The 19,358-nt window shown below is 41.5% G+C and overlaps 1 protein-coding gene across 9 annotated transcripts in view; it reads left to right on the top strand.

The window, feature by feature from the left end:
* ERG (ETS transcription factor ERG) overlaps positions 1–19,358 on the top strand; it is a 280,990-nt gene that overhangs the window by 17,401 nt on the left and 244,231 nt on the right. Inside the window, exon 2 of one of the 9 annotated variants that reach the window (XM_067035118.1) lies at positions 18,915–19,068. The exons of the other annotated variants lie outside the window; for them this stretch is intronic. The gene's annotated coding sequence lies outside the window, so the exon portion shown is untranslated. The remainder of the gene's footprint in view (positions 1–18,914; positions 19,069–19,358) is intronic. 9 annotated transcript variants of the gene reach the window in all.

The raw sequence follows: 19,358 nt of genomic DNA, 5'->3' as shown, positions 1-19,358 counted from the left end.
CTGTCCATGTGGGTCAGGTCATGATGTTCCTGTAAACCTCCAACAAGACAACAGTTATTCTCTGTTCTGCAACTTTTAATCTCTATATGAATGGAAAAGTGTGACACCTTTAAAGGTCAGAGCCTTGAGAATGGGCTCTCCTGTATATTTCAGGCTATAGGCAACATTCTTAACTTGCAGCAAAAACGATAGAATACAAAGGTTAAAGTAAAAGAAACAGATCCAATGTGGAGTCAGATTTGTTCTTCCCTGTTACACGAATGGTTTATTTAGCAGGGCTAGAATTTGGGGGATTTGGAGGTGGGCTTGTGTCTTCCTCATTGTCTCTCTCAGAGTCACAAATCCACTCTCTAGTTTCCTGATATTATTACAGTAAAAACAGCTCCCCTCTCATCCCTTGAATTTAGAAGGTCAGTGGGTGTAAGGAAGTTAACAAGGATATTCTGGGTTTGAGGCAGCCAAACTTTATTACCTACAAAGGAGAGATGAAACTCATGGAAAGTTGTCCCCTCACCCTGGAGACTTGGCAGGGAGCAGTGTGCCCTGAGAGACTGGACTCGGGTGAGAGTTTGGGTGTCTGTACAGATTTATTGGTTGACCAGGAGTGGGGTGTGAGGTGAAATCTATGTGAACAGTGTTAAAATGTTTAAAACTTACAAATGACATGTCTAAGCATTTTTGAACTTTGGAAGGCCATGTCTGTCATAGGCAGTCTCTGCAATACTTTCTTCATTGTGGAAATATGAGAACATACAGATAGACAAAAATATTTAAATTAAACCTTTCCACCCTCAGAAATTACGGCTACTGACAATGTTGCATTTAATTCCAGAACAGTGGCAATTCTTTTGTACAGACTTTTTTCCAAAAGTGGATCATATCACATATACTTTTATAACCTGTGTTTTTACTTAACATTGTATCTGTCCATGTCAATAAATATGCTTAATGAAATATCTTTTTTCTGCCACATTATTTTAACACTGTCTGGGATTCCATTGTATGGCCCTGTCATGATGGACTTCACCCATCCTCTCTGTTGAGTATTTAGGCTGTTTCCAGTTTTCTTTATTATAAACCAAGAGCTCTCCATCTTGGCTGCTGAATACAGATGCCGTGGCCCCATCACAGCCCAATTAAATCAGGCTGTCTTGGGGCGAGGCCCAGGAATCAGTATTCTGATATTCTCTTAGGGTTTAAGGTCACTGTTGCAAACCGGTGGTCTAGTTTACCAAAGACTAGGCTACATTCTTGGAAGTGGAATTTTGGGGTCAAGGGTGTATGTCATTAATCTTTTGATGTGTCTTGCCAAATTACCATTCAGAAGTATTTTTTGTTCTAAACTAATTTTCACCTTAAGCTTTAAGGCTTTTAAAAGGTGAAGGATGAAAACGTGTGTGTGTGGATTTGGGGAAGAGGTTTGTGTAACACCAGATAAGTACACTGAGCGGTTTGGCTTTCGCTAGTTTTTGGTATAGAAACACGACCTAAATAAACAAACAAGTGTCGCTAAAATAATGAAGAGGGGTGTGTTTGGTGCCTCTTTCTCCCCATGGAGCTTTGGTCAAACCACCAGGCAGAGGCCACAGCCCTGACGGTGAATGTGTGACAGTCCTGCAGGAGGTGCTTTATACCTCTAGGCTCCTGATCCACCCTCAGAAATCTGCTCCACGGCGACCTCTTCTTTAGTTTATTCACTCTGACGGTCCCCTACGTAGTTTATCACTTTTCTAATGTAGTTGTTATTGTTCTCAAAATAATACATATCTGTTTATCTATCCAAGTTTAAAAGTCAAATAGTATTTCCAAGCTTATGATGAAAAATGGCAGTTTTCTGCCCAGTGCCTCCCAAAGGTAACTCCTGGCGTCTTAGCGGTTCTTCTGTCATTTACCTCCGTGTTTATAAATCATGGGCTTGGACTGCTCCTTTATGAGTTTTCAGTTTGGGCGCTCTTGATTTTCTACTAAGGAAGAGCAGACTTTGCTCATCCCCCACCTTATCCCCTCCCTGTCCTTCCAACCTCCCAAGTCGTTAAGCAATGATGTCAAGTTACATTAATGTTCACTTCTAAGTGATTATAACTCTGTAACTATCATTAAAGGTGAACCATATGGTGTGCTGCATTTGCCTTTTGTCTTTAATACCTGGGATTTGAGTGTTGCCTTAGTTTTTCTATGTACTTGTCAGTAAGACGCCAGTCAACTCCCCAGCAGAACTGGCATCTCCTGCCAGAGTGGGAGGATAATCTCTCAGGTTTTTGGAGGGAAGGGAGAGGATGACCTTGGGAGCCCTGTGTTCTTAGGTTCTGGGTGAATTGGCTGCTTCCAAGAACTGGGGATCTCTTGTGTGGGACCCCCTGTGCCCCCATTATCCCGTCCTTCTCATTCTTGGGGTGGCCATCAGCTTGGCCATTTGGTCAGGCATTCAGTTCTCTTTAAAAAACGTTTTCCTCACGATTTGGAAAGTGATGCTTCATTGACCCCTGGTTCCTGTTTCTTTTTTTTAATTGAAGTATAGTTGATGTACAACATATAAGTTACAGGTATAATAGTGATTCACAATTTTTACAGGTTATATGGTTCCTGTTTCTTCTCTCTGAAGGCTTTCAGGTTTTTCTCCTTGTTCCTGGTGTTCTGAAATTTCACACTGATGTGCCTCAGTCAGAGTTTGCTTCCTTTTATTGTGTTAGGTGCTCAGGGGGCCCTGTCTGTCTAGAAGTTCATGCCTTTCAGTTATAGGAAGTTTTCCTGTATTGTGTCTTTGATAACTTTCCTTCCATTTTGTCATGTGCTCTGTTCTTAGAACTCATCAATTAGGAGTTGAATCTCTTCTCTGATTTGTTATTTCAGCATCTTTTTTTTTTTTTTTAAATGGAGGCAGCCTCTTTACTTATCTCTGGTATCTAAATGATAGTTTTTATAAGTTAAAATATTTTTCTCTGCTTCATGTCATCTTTTTGCTTTCTGTTCTTCTTTGTTTCTGTTCGTTAGTTTTTGGTCCCTGTCTCTCCTGTTGGAGGTTTTCTCCCATCTGGTGGTGCTTGGATGCTTGTTCTGATGAAGAACGAGCCCAGGTGGTGGTGTTGGCTGTCGTGTGTTCCACGATGGGGGTGGGTCCTGACCGTGGCATTGGGGAACACGTGGCTGTTTCAGAGCTTTTTCTTTGGGGCTGGTCAGTATCTCCGGTGAAGGGTGCTGCAACCTTCTAGCCTGGGAAGGGCAGCAGAGCAAGGCTGGGGGTTGTGAGAGCCTGGCCACAGTGTGCTGAAGGTCAAGTAGAGAGCAGGTCCTTGGAAAGGGGGGGGTGTCTCACCACTCATCTAGTTCTCCTTCCAGTCCAGTGCCTCATCCCCACACTCTGCAGGGCTTGGAATCCTCACCATCTCTGCAGTGGGACCTCCAATTTCCTGCCAGGGTATGCCCAGGAGAGGAGGGCACTTGAATTGCTCCTCACGCCAACTTCCTTAAACTCGCGTTTTTGCCCCTTCTCTCCCCCTCCACCATGTGCTGGGCCCGCAGACGTCTGGACCTCTCTGGGGTTCTGTGGTGTGAATCATATTTCCCTTTACTGGCTTCCTCCTCTGCTGGCACAGAGGTCCCCTCTGTGCATGGCAGCATGAGCTGCCACTTAACCATTTGCTTCTCGTTTTCCAAACTGGGTGGGTATCTCCCTTAGGCTGATGTCTCCTCTTTCTTTCCTCTGTCTGCCTGGGTTTCTGCTTTTTGTGATATTATTCTGAAGGTAAGCTTATGGGTCCCACATGCCATTTTTAAATGGGACGTGCTGTGTTTTAGGGATGAAGTAAGTTGCACACGTTCACAGATAAGGACTGTGTTTCATCATGGACTACAACGTCTGCGAGTGGGAAGGGCTAGATCCATGCAAAATGGTAACATGATCCTAATAAAGCCAACATTTATAGAGTGCTGATTGGGACACCTGTTACCTGTATTAACTCACTTAATCTTCACAACCCAATGGGGGAAGACCCATTCTCTCCAACTCACAGAAGAGGACCCTGGGACTTGGAATCTCTGAGTAACGTGCCCAGGGTCCCATGGGGAGAAGTGGCTGAGCTGGATATTGGACTCAGGCTGGCTCATCCAGAGGCTGAGACCTGGACACAACACTGGCCTTCAGCGGGGAAGGGGGGTGTTTCCGGCAGCCTCTCAAAACTCTCCTGCTGGTGTTGGGGAAAACCTCAGATTCCACACTAGTTTTTCTCTTTGAAGAGTCCCAGGAGCTACAGTTCCTCCCCTGGATCACACCCCATCCCCAACATTGATTTCCAAAGTCACATGCGCCATGTCCCATGCCTTAGGATTTAGACCTTTGTTTTCGGTGGATATGTCCAGGTAGTATGTTCATGGGTACGGATATAATGAGAAATCTCCTGGTCTTGAATCCATTCAGTTAACATTTTTGCAGGGCTGAATGTTTTGCTTTTATAATTGTACAGACTCCAGAGGAAAATTTCTAATGGGAAAATGGAAACTCCTGTTGGAGCAGTTACATGTGTGTATACACACACGCACACAAAACCTGTGAAGATACACAACGTAAAGCAGACAGATAACACCACTGATTAAAAAAAGACATGCAGAATAAACGACTGAGCAGAAAACAAGCCAATAAGTCATTAGAGTGGAATTATGTAAATTTTTAAATCATTATTAATAATGTTAATAATTAAAGTCATTAATAATATTAATGTAATGGTAGCTGCTACTTCTTGGGTCCCTGTATATACTAGCTCATTGTCACAACAACCTTGCAAGATGGACATTTTAATCCTTTTATTTTTTATTTATTTTCTTAACACCTTTATTGGAGTATAATTGCTTTACAGTGGTGTGTTAATTTCTGCTGTATAACAAAATGAATCAGATATATGTATACATATATCCCCGTATCCCCTCCCTCTTGTGTCTCCCTCCCTCCCACCCCTCTAGGTAGACACAAAGCACTGAGCTGATCTCCTAGTGCTATGCAACTGCTTCCCACTCGCTATCTATTTTACATTTGATAGTGTATATATGTCAGTGCTACTCTCTCACTTCGTCCCAGCTTACCCTTCCCCCTCCCATGTCCTTAAGTCCATTCTCTACCTCTGCGTCATTATTCCTGTCCTGCCCTTAGGTTCTTCGGAACATTTTTTTCTTTTTTTTTAAGATTCCACATATATGTGTTAGCACACGGTATTTGTTTTTCTCTTTCTGACTTACTTCACTCTGTATGACAGTCTTTATGTCCATCCACGTCAGTGCAAATAACTCAATTTCGTTTCTTTTTATGGCCGAGTAATAGTCCATTGTATATATGTGCCACATCTTCTTTATCCATTCATCTGTCGATGGACACTAGGGTTACTTCCATGTCCTGGCTACTGTAAACAGTGCTGCAGTGAACATTGTGGTACGTGACTCTTTTTGAATTATGGTCTTCTTGGGATATATGCCCAGTAGTGGGATTCCTGGGTCATATGGTAGTTCTATTTTCAGTTTTTTTAAGGAACCTCCATACTGTTCTCCATAGTGGCTGTATCAATTTACATTTCCACCAACAGTGCAAAAGGGGTCCCCTTTCTCCACACCCTCTCCAGCATTAACTGTTTGTAGATTTTCTGATGATGGCCATTCTGACTGCTCTGAGGTGATACCTCATTGTAGTTTTGATTTGCATTTCTCTAATAATTAGTGATGTTGAGCATACTTTCATGTGTTTGTTGGCCATCTGTATCTTCTTTGGAGAAATGTCCATTTAGGTCTTCTGCCCATTTTTGGATTGGGTTGTTTGTTTTTTTTGACATTGAGCTGCATGAGCTGCTTGTATATTTTGGAGATTAATCCTTTGTCAGTTGCTTCATTTGCAAATATTTTCTCCCATTCTGAGGGTTGTCTTTTCGTCTTGTTTATAGTTTCCTTTGCTGTGCAAAAACTTTTACGTTTCATTAGGTCCCATTTGTTTATTTTTGTTTTTGTTTCCGTTTCTCTAGGAGGTGGGTCAAAAAGGATCTTGCTGTGATTTATGTCATAGAGTGTTCTGCCTGTGTTTTCCTCTAAGAGTTTTATAGTGTCTGGCCTTACATTTAGGTCTATAATCCATTCTCAGTTTATTTTTCTGTATGTTGTTGGGGAGTGTTCTAATTTCATTCTTTTACATGTAGCTGTCCAGTTTTCCCAGCACCACTTATTGAAGAGGCTGTCTTTTCTCCACTGTATATTCTTGCCTCCTTTATCAGGTATAATGTGACCATATGTGTGGGGATTTACCTCTGGACTTTCTGTCCTGTTCCATTTATCTATAGTTCTGTATTTGTGCCAGTACCATACTGTGTCGATTACTGTAGCTTTGTAATATAGTCTGAAGTCAGGGACCCTGATTCCTCCAGCTCCATTTTTCTTTCTCAAGATTGCTTTGGCTATTCGGGGTCTTTTGTGTTTCCATACAAATTGTGAAATATTTTTGTTCTAGTTCTGTGAAAAATGCCAAAGGTGCTTTGATAGGGATTGCATTGAATCTGTAGATTGCTTTGGGTAGTATAGTCATTTTCACAATGTTGATTCTTCCAATCCAAGAACGTGGTATATCTCTCCATCTGTTGGTGTCATCTTTAATTTCTTTCACCAGTGTCTTATAGTTTTCTGCATACAGGTCTTTTGTCTCCTTAGGTAGGTTTATTCCTAGGTATTTATTCTTTTGTTGCAGTGGTAAATGGGAGTGTTTCCTTAATTTCTCTTTCAGATTTTTCATCATTCGTGTATAGGAAAGCAAGAGATTTCTCTGCATTAATTTTCTATCCTGATACTTTACCAGATTCACTGTTGAATTCTATTAATTTTCTGGTAAAGTCTTTAGGATTCTTTTTTTTGGGGGGGATTCTTTATGTATAGTATCATATCATCTGCAAACAGTGACAACTTTATTTTTTCATTTCCAATTTGGATTCCTTTTATTTCTTTTTCTTCTCTGATTGCTGTGGATAAAACATCCAAAACTATGTTGAATAATAGTGGTGAGAGTGGGCAACCTTGTCTTGTTCCTGATCTTAGTGGAAATGGTTTCAATTTTTCACGATTGAGAAAGCTGTGTGTTTGTCATATATGGTGTTTATTATGTTGAGGTTAAGTTCCCTCTATGCCTGTTTTCTGGAGGGTTTTTATCATAAATCGGTGTTGAATTTTGTCGAAAGCTTTTTCTGCATCTGTTGAGATGATCATATGGTATTTATCCTTCAGTTTGTTCTTATGGTGTATTACATTGTTTTGCGTATATTGAAGAATCCTTGCATTCCTGTGATAAACCCCACTTGATCATGGTGTATGACCCTTTTAATGTGCTGTTGGATTCTAGTATTTGCTAGTATTTTGTTGAGGATTTTTGCATCTATGTTCATATTGGCCTAGTAGTTTTCTTTCTTTGTCACATCTTTGTCTGGTTTTGGTATCAGAGTCATGGTGGTCTCATAGAATGAGTTTGTGAGTGTTCCTCCCTCTGCTATAGTTTGGAAGAGTTTGAGAATGATAGGTGTTAGCTCTTCTCTAAATGTATGGTAGAATTTGCCTGTGAAGCCATCTGGTCCTGCACCTTTGTTTGTTGGAAGATATTTAATCACAGTCTCAATTTCAGTGCTTGTGATTAATCTGTTTATATTTTCTATTTCTTCCTGGTTCAGTCTTGGAAGGTTGTGCTTTTCTAAGAATTTGTCCATTTCTTCTAGGTTGTCCATTTTACTGTCCTATAGTTGCTTGTAGTAATCTCTCATGATCCTTTTTATTTTTGCAGTGTCAGTTGTTACTTTTCCTTTTTCATTTCTAATTCTATTGATTTGAGTCTTCTCCCTTATTTTTCTTGATGATTCTGGCTAATTAATGGTTTATCAATTTTGTTTATCTTCTCAGACAAGCACCTTTTAGTTTTATTGATCTTTGCTATCGTTTCCTTCATTTCTTTTTCATTTATTTTCTATGTGATCTTTATTATTTCTTTCCTTCTGCTAACTCTGGTGTTTTTTGTTCCTTCTCTAATTGCTTTAGGTGTAAGGTTAGGCTGTTCATTTGAGATGTTTCTTGTTTCTTGAGGTAGGATTGTATTGCTATAAACTTCCCTCTTAGAACTGCTTTTGCTACATCCCATAGGTTTTGGATCATCGTGTTTTCATTTTCATTTGTTTCTAGGTGTTTTTTGATTTCCTCTTTGATTTCTGCAGTGATCTCTTGGTTATTAAGTAGTGTATTGTTTAGCCTCCCTGTATTCGTATTTTTTTACCGATTTTTTTTCCTGTAATTGATATCTAGTCTCATAGCATTGTGGTCGGAAAAGATACTTGATATGATTTCAATTTTCTTAAATTTACCAAGGCTTGAATTGTGACTCAAGATATGACCTATCCTGGAGAATGTTCCATGAGCACTTGAGAAGAAAGTGTATTCTGTTGTTTTTGGATGGAATGTCCTATAAATATCAGTTAAGTCCATCTTGTTTAATGTATCATTTAAAGCTTGTGTTTCCTTATTTATTTTCATTTTGGATGATCTGTCCATTGGTGAAAGTGGGGTGTTAAAGTCCACTACTATGATTGTGTTACTGTCGATTTTCCATTTTATGGTTGTTAGCATTTGCCTTCTGTATTGAGGTGCTCCTATGTTCGGTGTATAAATATTTACAATTGTTATATCTTTTTCTTGGATTAATCCCTTGATCATTATTTAGTGTCCTTCTTTGTCTCCTGTAATTGTCTTTATTTTAAAGTCCCTTTTCTCTGATATGAGAATTGCTACACCAGCTTTCTTTTGATTTCCATTTGCATGGAATATCTTTTTCCATCCCCTCACTTTCAGGTCTTTATGTGTCCCTAGGTCTGAAGTGGGTCTCTTGTGGACAGCATTTATACGGGTCTTGTTTTTGTATCCATTCAGCCAGTCTGTGTCTTTTGGTTGGAGCATTTAATCCATTTACATTTAAGGTAATTATCGATATGTATTTTCCTATGACCTATTTCCTATTCCTATTTTCTTAATTGTTTTACGTTTCTTATTGTAGGTCTTTTCCTTCTCTTGTATTTCCTGCCTAGAGAAGTTCCTTCAACGTTTGTTGTAAAGCTGGTTTGGTGGTGCTGAATTTTCTTAGCTTTTGCTTGTCTGTGAAGGTTTTAGTTTCTCCGTCGAACCTGAATGAGATCCTTGCTGGGTAGAGTAATCTTGGTTATAGTTTCTTCCCTTTCATCAAGTTAAATATGTCTTGCCACTCCCTTCTGGCTTGCAGAGTTCCTGCTGAAAGATCAGCTGTTAACCTTATGGGGATTCCCTTGTATGTTATTTGTTGCTTTTCCCTTTCTGCTTTTAATATTCTTCCTTTGTATTTAATATTTGATAGTTTGATTAATATGTGTCTTGGTGTGTTTCTCCTTGGATTTATCCTGTATGGGACTCTGTGTGCTTCCTGGGCTTGATTGACTTTTTCCTTTCCCATGTTAGGGAAGTTTTCAACTATAATCTCTTCAAATATTTTCTCAATCCCTGTCTTTTTTCTTCTTCTTCTGGGACCCCTATAATTCAAATGTTTGTGCATTTAATGTTGTCCCAGAGGTTTCTGAGGCTGTCTTCAATTCTTTTCATTTTTTTTTCTTTATTGTGCTCTGCAGTAGTTATTTTACTATTTTATCTTTCAGGTCACTTATCTGTTCTTTTGCCTCAGTTGTTCTGCTATTGATTCCTTCTAGAGAATTTTAAATTTCATTTATTGTGTTGTTCATCATTGTTTGCTCTTTAGTTCTTCTAGGTCCTTGTTAAATGTTTCTTTTATTTTCTGCATTCTATTTCTATGTTTTGGATCATCTTTACTGTCATTACTCTGAATTCTTTTTCAGGTAGACTGCCTATTTCCTCTTCATTTGTTTGGTCTGGTGGGTTTTTACTTTGGTCCTTCATCTGCTGTGTGATTCTCTGTCTTCTCATTTTGCTTAACTTACTGCGTTTGGGGTCTCCTTTTCACAGGCTGCAGGTTTGTAGTTTCCGTTGTTTTTGGTGTCTGCTCCCAGTGAGTAAGGTTAGGTCAGTGGGTTCTGTAGGCCTCCTGGTGGAGGGGAGTAGTGCCTGTGTTCTCGTGGATGAGACTGGATCTTGTCTTTCTGGTGGGCAGGAGTGTGTCTGGTGATGTGTTTTGTGGTGTCTGTGAACTTATTATAATTTTATGCAGCCTCTCTGCTAATGGGTGGGGTTGTGTCCCTGTCTTGCTAGTTGTTTGGTGTATGGTGTCCAGCACTGTAGCTTGCTGGTTGTCGAGTGGAGCTGGGTCTTAGTGTTGAGATCGAGAGCTCTGTGAGAGCTTTCACCATTTGATATTACGTGGGGCCAGAAGGTCTCTGGTGGACCAGTGTCCTGAATTCGGCTCTCCCACTTCAGAGGTTCAGGTCTGATACCTGGCCAGAGCCCCACGACCCTGTCAGCCACTCGGCTCAGAAGAAAAGGGAGAAAAAAGAAAGAAAGAAAAAAAATTATTAAAAATTAATAAGTAATTTTAAAAAAGGAAAGAACAACCAAACCAAAGAACAAGTCCACCAATGATAACAAGCACTAAAAAGTATACCAAAAAAACCAAAAAAAAAAAAAAAAACCAAACGCTGACAGACAGAACCCTAGGACAAATGGTAAAAGCAAAGCTATTCAGTCAAAATCACACAAAGAAGCATAAACATACAGACTCACAAAAAGAGAAAAAGGAAAAAAAATATATTACAAAAAAAATGAAGAGAGCAGCCAAATAAATAAACAAATCAACCAGTGATAATAAGCTGTAAATACTAAGCTAAAACAAAAATAAAACCGGAAACAAATTAGATGCAGAAAGCAAACCCCAAGTCTGCAGTTGCTCCCAAAGTCCACCTCCTCAATTTGGGATGATTCGTTGTCTGTTCAGGTATTCCACAGGTGCAGGGTACGTCAGGTTGATTGTGGAGATTTAATCTGCTGCTCCTGAGGCTGCTGGGAGAGACTTTCCTTTCTCTTCTTTGTTCGCACAGCTCCTGGGGTTCAGCTTTGGATGTGGCCCTGCCTCTGCGTGTAGGTCACCTGAGGGCATCTCTTCTCCGCTCAGACAGGATGGGGTTAAAATAGCAGCTGATTCTGGGACTCTCGCTCACTCAGGCCGGGGGGAGGGAGGGGTACGGATGCGGGGTGAGCCCGCGGCGGCAGAGGCCGGCGTGACGTTGCACCGTCCTGAGGCGCACCGTGCGTTCTCCCGGGAAGTTGTCCCTGGATCACAGGACCCCGGTGGTGGCGGGCTGCACGGGCTCCCGGGAGGGGAGGTGTAGAGAGTGACCTGTGCTCGCACACAGGCCTCTTGGTGGCTCCAGCAGCAGCCTTAGCATTTCATGCCCGTCTCTGGGGTCCGCGCTGATAGCCATGGCTCGTGCCCGTCTCTGGAGCTCGTTTAGGTGGTGCTCTGAATCCCCTCTCCTCATGCACTCCAAAACAATGGTCTCTTGCCTCTTAGGTGGTTCCAGACTTTCTCCTGGACTCCCTCCCAGCTAGCTGTGGCATACCAGCCCCCTTCAGGCTGTGTTCACGCCAACCCCAGTCCTCTCCCTGGCGTCTGACCTCCGAAGCCCGAGCCTCAGTTCCCAGCCCCCACCCGTCCCGGCTGGTGAGCAGACGAGCCTCTCGGGCTGGTGAGTGCCGGTCGGCGCCGATCCTCTGCGGGAATCTCTCCGCTTGGCCCTCTGCACCCCTGTTACTGCGCTCTCCTCCGCGGCTCTGAAGCTTCCCCCCTGCCACCGCCCGTCTTCGCCAGTGAAGGGGCTCCTAGTGTGTGGAAACTTCCTCCTTCACGGCTCCCTCCCAGAGGTGCAGGTCTCGTCCCTATTCTTTTGTCTCTGTTTTTCCTTTTCTCTTTTTGCCCTACCAAGATATGCAGGGAGTTTCATGCCTTTTGGGAAGTCTTTGGTCTTCTGTCAGCATTCAGTAGGTTTTCTGTAGGAGTTGTTCCACAGTAGATGTATTTTTGTTGTATTTGTGGGAGGGAAGGTGATCTCCACATCTTACTCCTCTGTCATCTTGAAGGTCCCCAATCCTTTTAAATTGAGAAACTGAAACTTGGAGATATTAAGTCACTTCCTACGGACATCTAATTAGTGCAGGGTCTTTTCCAAATTGTGGGTTCTTTCCACTACACCATGGTATCCTTCAAAAAATTGAGTCAAGTAAAGTCTACTTTTAACATTCAAGTTTTGATGGCAGTCAGAAATCCAAATGGTTGTTTCTTCAACTTTTTTTTTTCTGTTCTTTTTTTAAAAAAATTAATTTATTTTTGGCTGTGTTGGGTCTTCATTGCTGCGCATGGGCTTTCTCTAGTTGCGGTGAGTAGGGGCTACTCTTCGTTGTGGTGCGCGGGGTTCCCATTGCGGTGGCTTCTCTTGTTGCAGAGCATGGGCTCTAGACATGCAGGCTCCAGTAGTTGTGGCTTGTGGGCTCTAGAGCACAGCCTCAGAAGTTGTGGCACACGGGCTTAGTTCCTCCATGGCATGTGGGATCTTTCCAGACCAGGGCTTGAACCCGTGTCCCCTGCATTGGCAGGCGGATTCTTAACCACTGCGCCACCAGGGAAGCCCCAAATGGTTGTTTCTTAAACTCTCAATCAAGAGTTTCTTCATTCAGTCAGGTTCTGTTTGCCAATTTGCAGGTAGGTCATATCCTTTTGTGAGCTTCAACAGAAAGGCAGGCACATATGCAATGACACACACACAGACATGAATGCATAGACATGCCTATGTGGCTTTCAGAAGACTGGGAAGGCAAAACATTCGAGATGCTTCTTACACTGACTAGCAAACACAGAGAGGCTGGTGCCTGAGCAGAAGGATTCTCTTCTGGGTCTTCCCTTCGAGTAGATCATCACTGGCAGGACCAGCTTTGGATCCCAGGTCTACCTCCTATTGCGTAACATTTCACAACATTTTTCTCCTCTGTCGCTTTATTTCCCTCCTCATTTAAAGTCTCTTATAACTTAAGAGTCCGTGGATCTTGTCTGTAAACTATAATGGGTGTTTGCTCTTTCCTTTTTGATCATTGTCTTATTATTTAATAAGTGCTTTTGAATAAGTATTTGCTTCCTTCTAAGTAGGACACATACTCAGCTGGCACTCACCCATCCCTCCAAACGTGGGCCCCAGTATTTCAGGTCGAATATTCCCCCCTTAGGCCATTGGAATGGGAGAGGAACTCTGGATAACATCCCGCAGCACTGCAGCAGTAGGCCAAGGTGGGAGATGAGATATTGGACGGGTTTATAGGAGCCAAAGTACCTTCTGCCTTCGATAATCCCCTTCAAAATGAAAAAATGGTTCTCTCAAGTTTTTATATTTCCAGCTTTCATCTTCTCCTCACCCACAGGTGCTTCACTCCTTGGCGCGAGCAAATACCTTCAGGGAAAAGGAACCAGATGTCTTTTAATTTTCTTTTTCTTTTTCTTTTATTTTTTTTTTTAGCTAAGGAGGTCTCTGTTCCAATAAAATTGTACACAGAAGCCCAGTAAGTAAAACCTCCCCCCAAAGAGTGGAACACGTTTGGTGGAAGCCAGTCCCCTCTTGCCCCTCCCTATCCTCCCAGCCCCACTGTACCCAGCCCCTCTCTTCCACTGAGGACCAACATCAAAACTGCTGGCTGGTCTGTTCTGTTCACTTCTTGTGTGAGAAAATAGACACCCGTCAAAGTCAGTTGGCGAACTTTGCAGAACTAGTGGTTGGCAAAGTGGGGACCCCGACCAGTATCTTATTTCCTGCATCTCATTCCACCTTTAGCGCCGCTGGGCTCAACCACGTTTGAACATGTGTGGTAATAGCCAGAGGGGGTCTCTGTCACTGTGACCCCAGACATCTACAGCTCAGCCTTCAACTATCCAGTTGATCTTAACCTAAACACAGAAAGTTATTGCAAAGTTGTATGTTGTCGTACTCAACAGTTGTGCTTTAAAAGTATCACATTGAATTCTTTTGCAATAGTTTTTGGGTTTTAGAGATGAGAACATTTTTTTTTCCCCTTAAAGGAAGACGGGCCTGTGAAGTTTCATGATTTTTTTCATTTCTTTAATTACTTACGATTTACTTATCTCTGAATCTATTAAATTTTTTCTATCTCAGTGTAGTTTTTTGTTTGTTTTTAAGTGTGGTACTTTTGTTATAATTGATGAATCAATATTGATACATTATTATTAACTAGAGTCCATTGTTTACATTAGGGTTCATTCTTTGTGTTGTACGTTCTATGGATTTTAACTAACCTCTAACGCTATATAGTCACCTTTACTGTACCATACTGAATAGTTTTACTGCTCTAAAACTCCCCCATGTTCCAACAATTCATCCCTTCGAACCTATGATGAACACTGACCTCTTTACTGTCTCAATATTTTGCCTTTTCCAGAATGTCATATAGTTGGAATCACGCAGTAGTGTGATTTTGAGGGGGCTTCTTTTTCTTAGTAACATGCATTTAAGGCTCCTTCACATCTTTTTGTGGCTCGCTAGCTCATTTCTTTTCATAGCCAAATAATATTCCACAGTGTGGAGGTACCGCAAGCTGGCTTATCCATTCACCCATCGACGGGCGTCTTGGTTACTTCCAAGTTTTAGCAATCACTTCCATGATTGTTTTCAAAGCTGGCATGGAATATGTGAGGGAAGGATGCTACCTGTAGAGGAGCGGCTGTGCTCTTGTAATTTACATTGAGATTCTACTAATGGATCATCAGTATGCACCTATGTGAAGAGACATGGTTATATTTGATATATAAATGTTGCCGACTTAGTATAGGTCTGCATCATTTTAGGTCTCCTATCAGGTTGTCATGTTGAATGAGTAGTGAAGCTTTTCTAAGCATTTTATCTTGAGGTCAGTCTGACTGTACTGGCATTCTCTCCACTCAGTGTGCTTTAAAACTGGATTTCATAGAGTTTCTGGTTGGAGGAGAGGTAGGTTGTTACCTTCACTACATCTATTTAGAACCTAGTGTAGAAGTTTCTTCTCCACATTCTTAATGCTCTTATTGCCTTTGCGTGCGTAGCCTCAGGGATGGGGACCTCACTCCCTCACTGAATAGCCCTTTCCACTGCAAGAGAGCTGTTTATCAGTATGTGTTTCCTTTGAGGGACCTCAGATTTTCTCCTTCATCCTGCCTCCTTCTGCCTTCTAGGATAACACAGTAAAGTGGCTGTTTTTGCTCATGATTTTGGTACTATTAACACCTAGCACAGTGCCTGATTCTTAAAAATCTTACAATAAATATTTACTAAATGATCTAAACTGAGCAAGTGAATGTGTGAACATTGGACCGACCTTCATATATTTCAAATGAGTATTTCCTTAGACTTCTCTTTTTCAGATAAAACACGACTAATTTTTAAACCCCTATTTCATATAATACATTTTTTAGAGCTGTCATATATTAGTTTTATTTTTCTGGATATATTATTTTTTTAATCAATGTTCTTCTTAGAAATGCATGTCCAGAATGGTCCCTAAGAAATCTGAGGCTGTTATATTTTGTGATCTGGGCTCTATGCTTCTAACCGTATTAGCTCTGGGGCAGCCCCATCATACTGCCTTTGAAAACAACACTGTCACTTTGTGATCAACGGCTGCAAGCTCATAGTAAATAGGAAGGCTCTTAAAAAGTCTAAGCAAAGAGAATAATCCAAATTTAAGATTGTATCTTATGAAATTGAATAACTGGAGGTTGATTTTTTTCTTAAAAAATTCATATTGTACTTTTTACTGTTATCCTAAAATGAATAATTTAAAAATAGAATGTGTAAAGCTTCTAAAACAATTAGCCATAGAGAGCAATACATGATATGGAAAACCGAGAAGATGAAAAGAAGTAAGAAAACAAAAGGCCAAACAAGTAAAAAGACACCAAACCAAACCTAAAATAATTCACACACGTTGATGTAGTGTGGAACAAAATATGTGGATTCATTGATGAAGATGACATTTACAAAACATTCACTCTGTGCCAGGCAGTGTTCTGTGCTTTACATGTATGAACTGGTTTAATTCATATAACAGCATGTTTTTAATGATAATTTTTTGTCCGTGTGGTAAAAAACACATAATTTAAAATTGACTGTTTCAACCATTTTTAAGTGTACAGTCAGTAGTGTTAAGTATATTCACATTGTTTTCAAGCAGATCTGTAGAACTATTTCATCTTGCATATGTAAAATTCCGTCCCCATTAAATGCTTAATTCCCCATCCTCGTTCCCTCCCGTCCCTCGCAACCACTGTTATACTATACGTTTGACTACTTTAGGTACCTCATGTAAGTGGAATCATACAGTATTTGTCCTTCTGTGATTGGCTTATTTCACCAAGCCCAATGTCCCCAAGGTTCATCCATGTTATAGCATGTAACAGAATTTCCTTCTTTTTTAAAGCTGAATAATGTTTCATTATATGTCGATGCCACATTTCCTTTATGCGTGCATCTGTTGATGAACACTTGGGTTGCTTCCGCCTCTTGGCCAGTAAAAAAAGAAAAAGGCTGCTATAAACATGAGTGTGCAAATATCTTTTCAAGACTCTGCTTTCAGTTCTTTTGAGTAAATACCCAGAGGTGGAATTACTGGATCGTATGGTTATTTTATGTTTAACTTTTTGAGGAACCTCCGTCCTATTTTCCATAGCAGTTGCACTGTTTTACAGTTGCACCAACAGTGTGCAAGGGTTCCAATTTCTCCATATCCTGGTCAACACATGTTCTTTTCTTTTTAATATTAGTCATCCCAGTGGGTATGTAGTGGTATCTCATTGTGGTTTTGATTTGCATTTTTCTAATGATTAGTGGTACTGAGCATCTTTTCATGTGCGTGATGGCCATTTGTGTGCAGGGAGTCACTTTTACTATACCCATTTTAGGGATAAGAAAATAGAGACAGCAAAGGTTAGTCAGCTTGTTCAAAGTCATATAGATGGTAAATTATGGAATCGGAATTTGAATCTGGACAGTCAGGCAGAGTCTTACTTTCATCCACTGTGTTATATCCCTCCCTATGAGGGGAGAATGCTGCTCTTTCCAGTAATTTTTTTCTAACACTTATCCTTATATTGGGCTCATTGCTGGATTTTGAGCAAGAGGAGAAGTAGGAGAGAGTTCTTCTTTCCTTCTTCCCTCCCTCCTTTCCTTCCTTTCAACAGGTAACTACTTGTACCCACCTGGGTCAGCTGCTTTATGAGGGGAGACTCCTTGGAGAACGGGAAGGTTGCCAGGACAGAATCTTTCCTATTATCAAGGAGGTGACACACACATTGGAGAGATTAGTTGGGTGTCCATATAATTTTTCTTCCAAACTTGAAGTGAAAGGAGACACAGTGAATAATTATATTGACAGCAGGCCAAACTAGAACTGTCTTGGACGAACTAGAATGTGTGATTCCCTTAGAGATAAGACATGAAAAGCTGTAATATGAGTTGGAGAATAAATGCTAAAAAATAAAAGGGAGGGTGTAAAGCCTTCTAAAACTCAAGAGATGACTTTCTGTAGAGGTGATGCTGATGGAGGAATGATCCAAGCAGAAGCCATTGAAGCTTCCTCAGCCAAGCACACCCTCTTGAACTGTCTACGGGATTTTGTTTGCAGGCCTGGGTCTGAAGTGCTTCCTGACTTGAATCGGTGGCAGGAGACAGGTAATGCCAGGAGGGCTGAGTTGGGATAAGGGCTGTGGCTGCCAGAACAGGGGTATGGGAGCTTTATACCTCTGTGTACAAATAGATCTCTTCCAAAACAGGGGACGAGAAAGGCGTGGGAATCAGGTGTGCATATGCAGTCACACAGAGTTGTAGTATTACTGACGATTACATGGATTTTGTCCAAAGGAAAGGAAAGTAGTAAGAGGAAGGTCAAAATTGGGACGACGCCATCCCTTAAAAAGGATATGAGAAGGCTATAAAAGTCTTCCCAGGCTGTTAGCTATTTCGCCTCTGCTGAAAGTGACATATATAGCAGCAACAGAATGTTAGGTTACCCACTAAAAGCAAAATTTCCCCCAGTGTGCTTTAAAGAGACGAGGCATGTGGGCGTTTAGTGTTTCTGATTCTTCCTGATGCCATTTGTTTTTGAAACCAAATTTTCTATGACTCATAAGAACTCTCATCCTCTCTCTTAACTGTGTGAATATGTGAAACCCTGTACTTGGCCTCTGAAATTTTCAACCAGAGACAGCCTTCATGGGGAACACAGTGTAGGGGAGGGGGCGTTTTGAAGGTGTTGAATCTTTTTCCTTGAGGGCAGGAGGCATTCAGAGTTGAGGGAGGTGGGTGCCCTGGAAACGGCAAGTGTTTGTTACCCACCTGAAATGTCATGAATGTGCCAGTGGGCGCTTCCTGGTCTCTGCTAAAGCGGAACGCAGCCCAGGTCATAAGGGCTTTACTTTGTATTCAGTTATTCCAGGTGTTTGAAATTCTACAAAACGGATGGGGTGAGGCATTAGGAAAGTGACTCTTTATCTTCATCTTTTTGTTTAACATTTTCTTCTTATTTTCTTTCTTTTTCCCTCCCTTCCTCCCTCCCTCCCTTCTCTCCATCCCTTTTTCTTGCTTTCTTTTGCTTTTTTTTTTCTTTCTTTAATTGCTTCTCAGTTTAGCTGTACTTATTCCTTGGAGTACATGACGAATAACAACTTTTGTATGCATATCCCTATAAGGGTTCCAGATTCCTTGTATGTGGCCAAGTGAGCTTACCGAAGAAGAAAGTACTCACTTGGTCACAGCTATTTCTTAAAGCTACCCCTTTCTGCATTGTGATCCGAGGAAATGTTGAAGATTTGCAGCTTTGTGCCGAAAAACACCTGCAAGGTGATTTTCAACTTACGCAGAGATGACTTGTGTTCTGTCAGTCCTCATCCTTCCCTTCTTCCTCAGTAACAGAACTCCTGAATGTTAGCTGAGAAGGTCGGTGCCTGGAACAAAGACTGCATTTCCCAGCTTCCTTTGCAGCTGAGTGCAACCATGTGACACAGCCAAAAGAATGTGAGCAGAAGTGCTGCAGGCAACTTCTAGGAAGTTGACCTTCCAGGTAGAGTCTTTTTTTTTTTTTTTGCGGTACGCGGGCCTCTCACTGTTGTGGCCTCTCCCGCTCCGGACGCACAGGCTCAGCAGCCATGGCTCACGGGCCTAGCCGCTCCGCGGCATGTGGGATCTTCCCAGACCAGGGCATGAACTCGTGTCCCCTGCGTCGGCAGGCAGACTCTCAACCACTGAGCCACCAGGGAAGCCCCCTGGTAGAGTCTTTAAAGGGAAACATATGCCATTCTCCTTTCCTTTCCTGCTTCAACTTGCTGGCTTGCTGATGTGATGACTGGAGTT

The sequence above is a fragment of the Kogia breviceps genome, chromosome 5 (genome assembly GCF_026419965.1).
Source record: "Kogia breviceps isolate mKogBre1 chromosome 5, mKogBre1 haplotype 1, whole genome shotgun sequence".
Lineage (NCBI taxonomy): Eukaryota > Metazoa > Chordata > Mammalia > Artiodactyla > Physeteridae > Kogia > Kogia breviceps.
The sequence above is the reverse complement of the archived record's forward strand: the minus strand, read 5'-3'. Positions and strand labels throughout refer to the sequence as shown.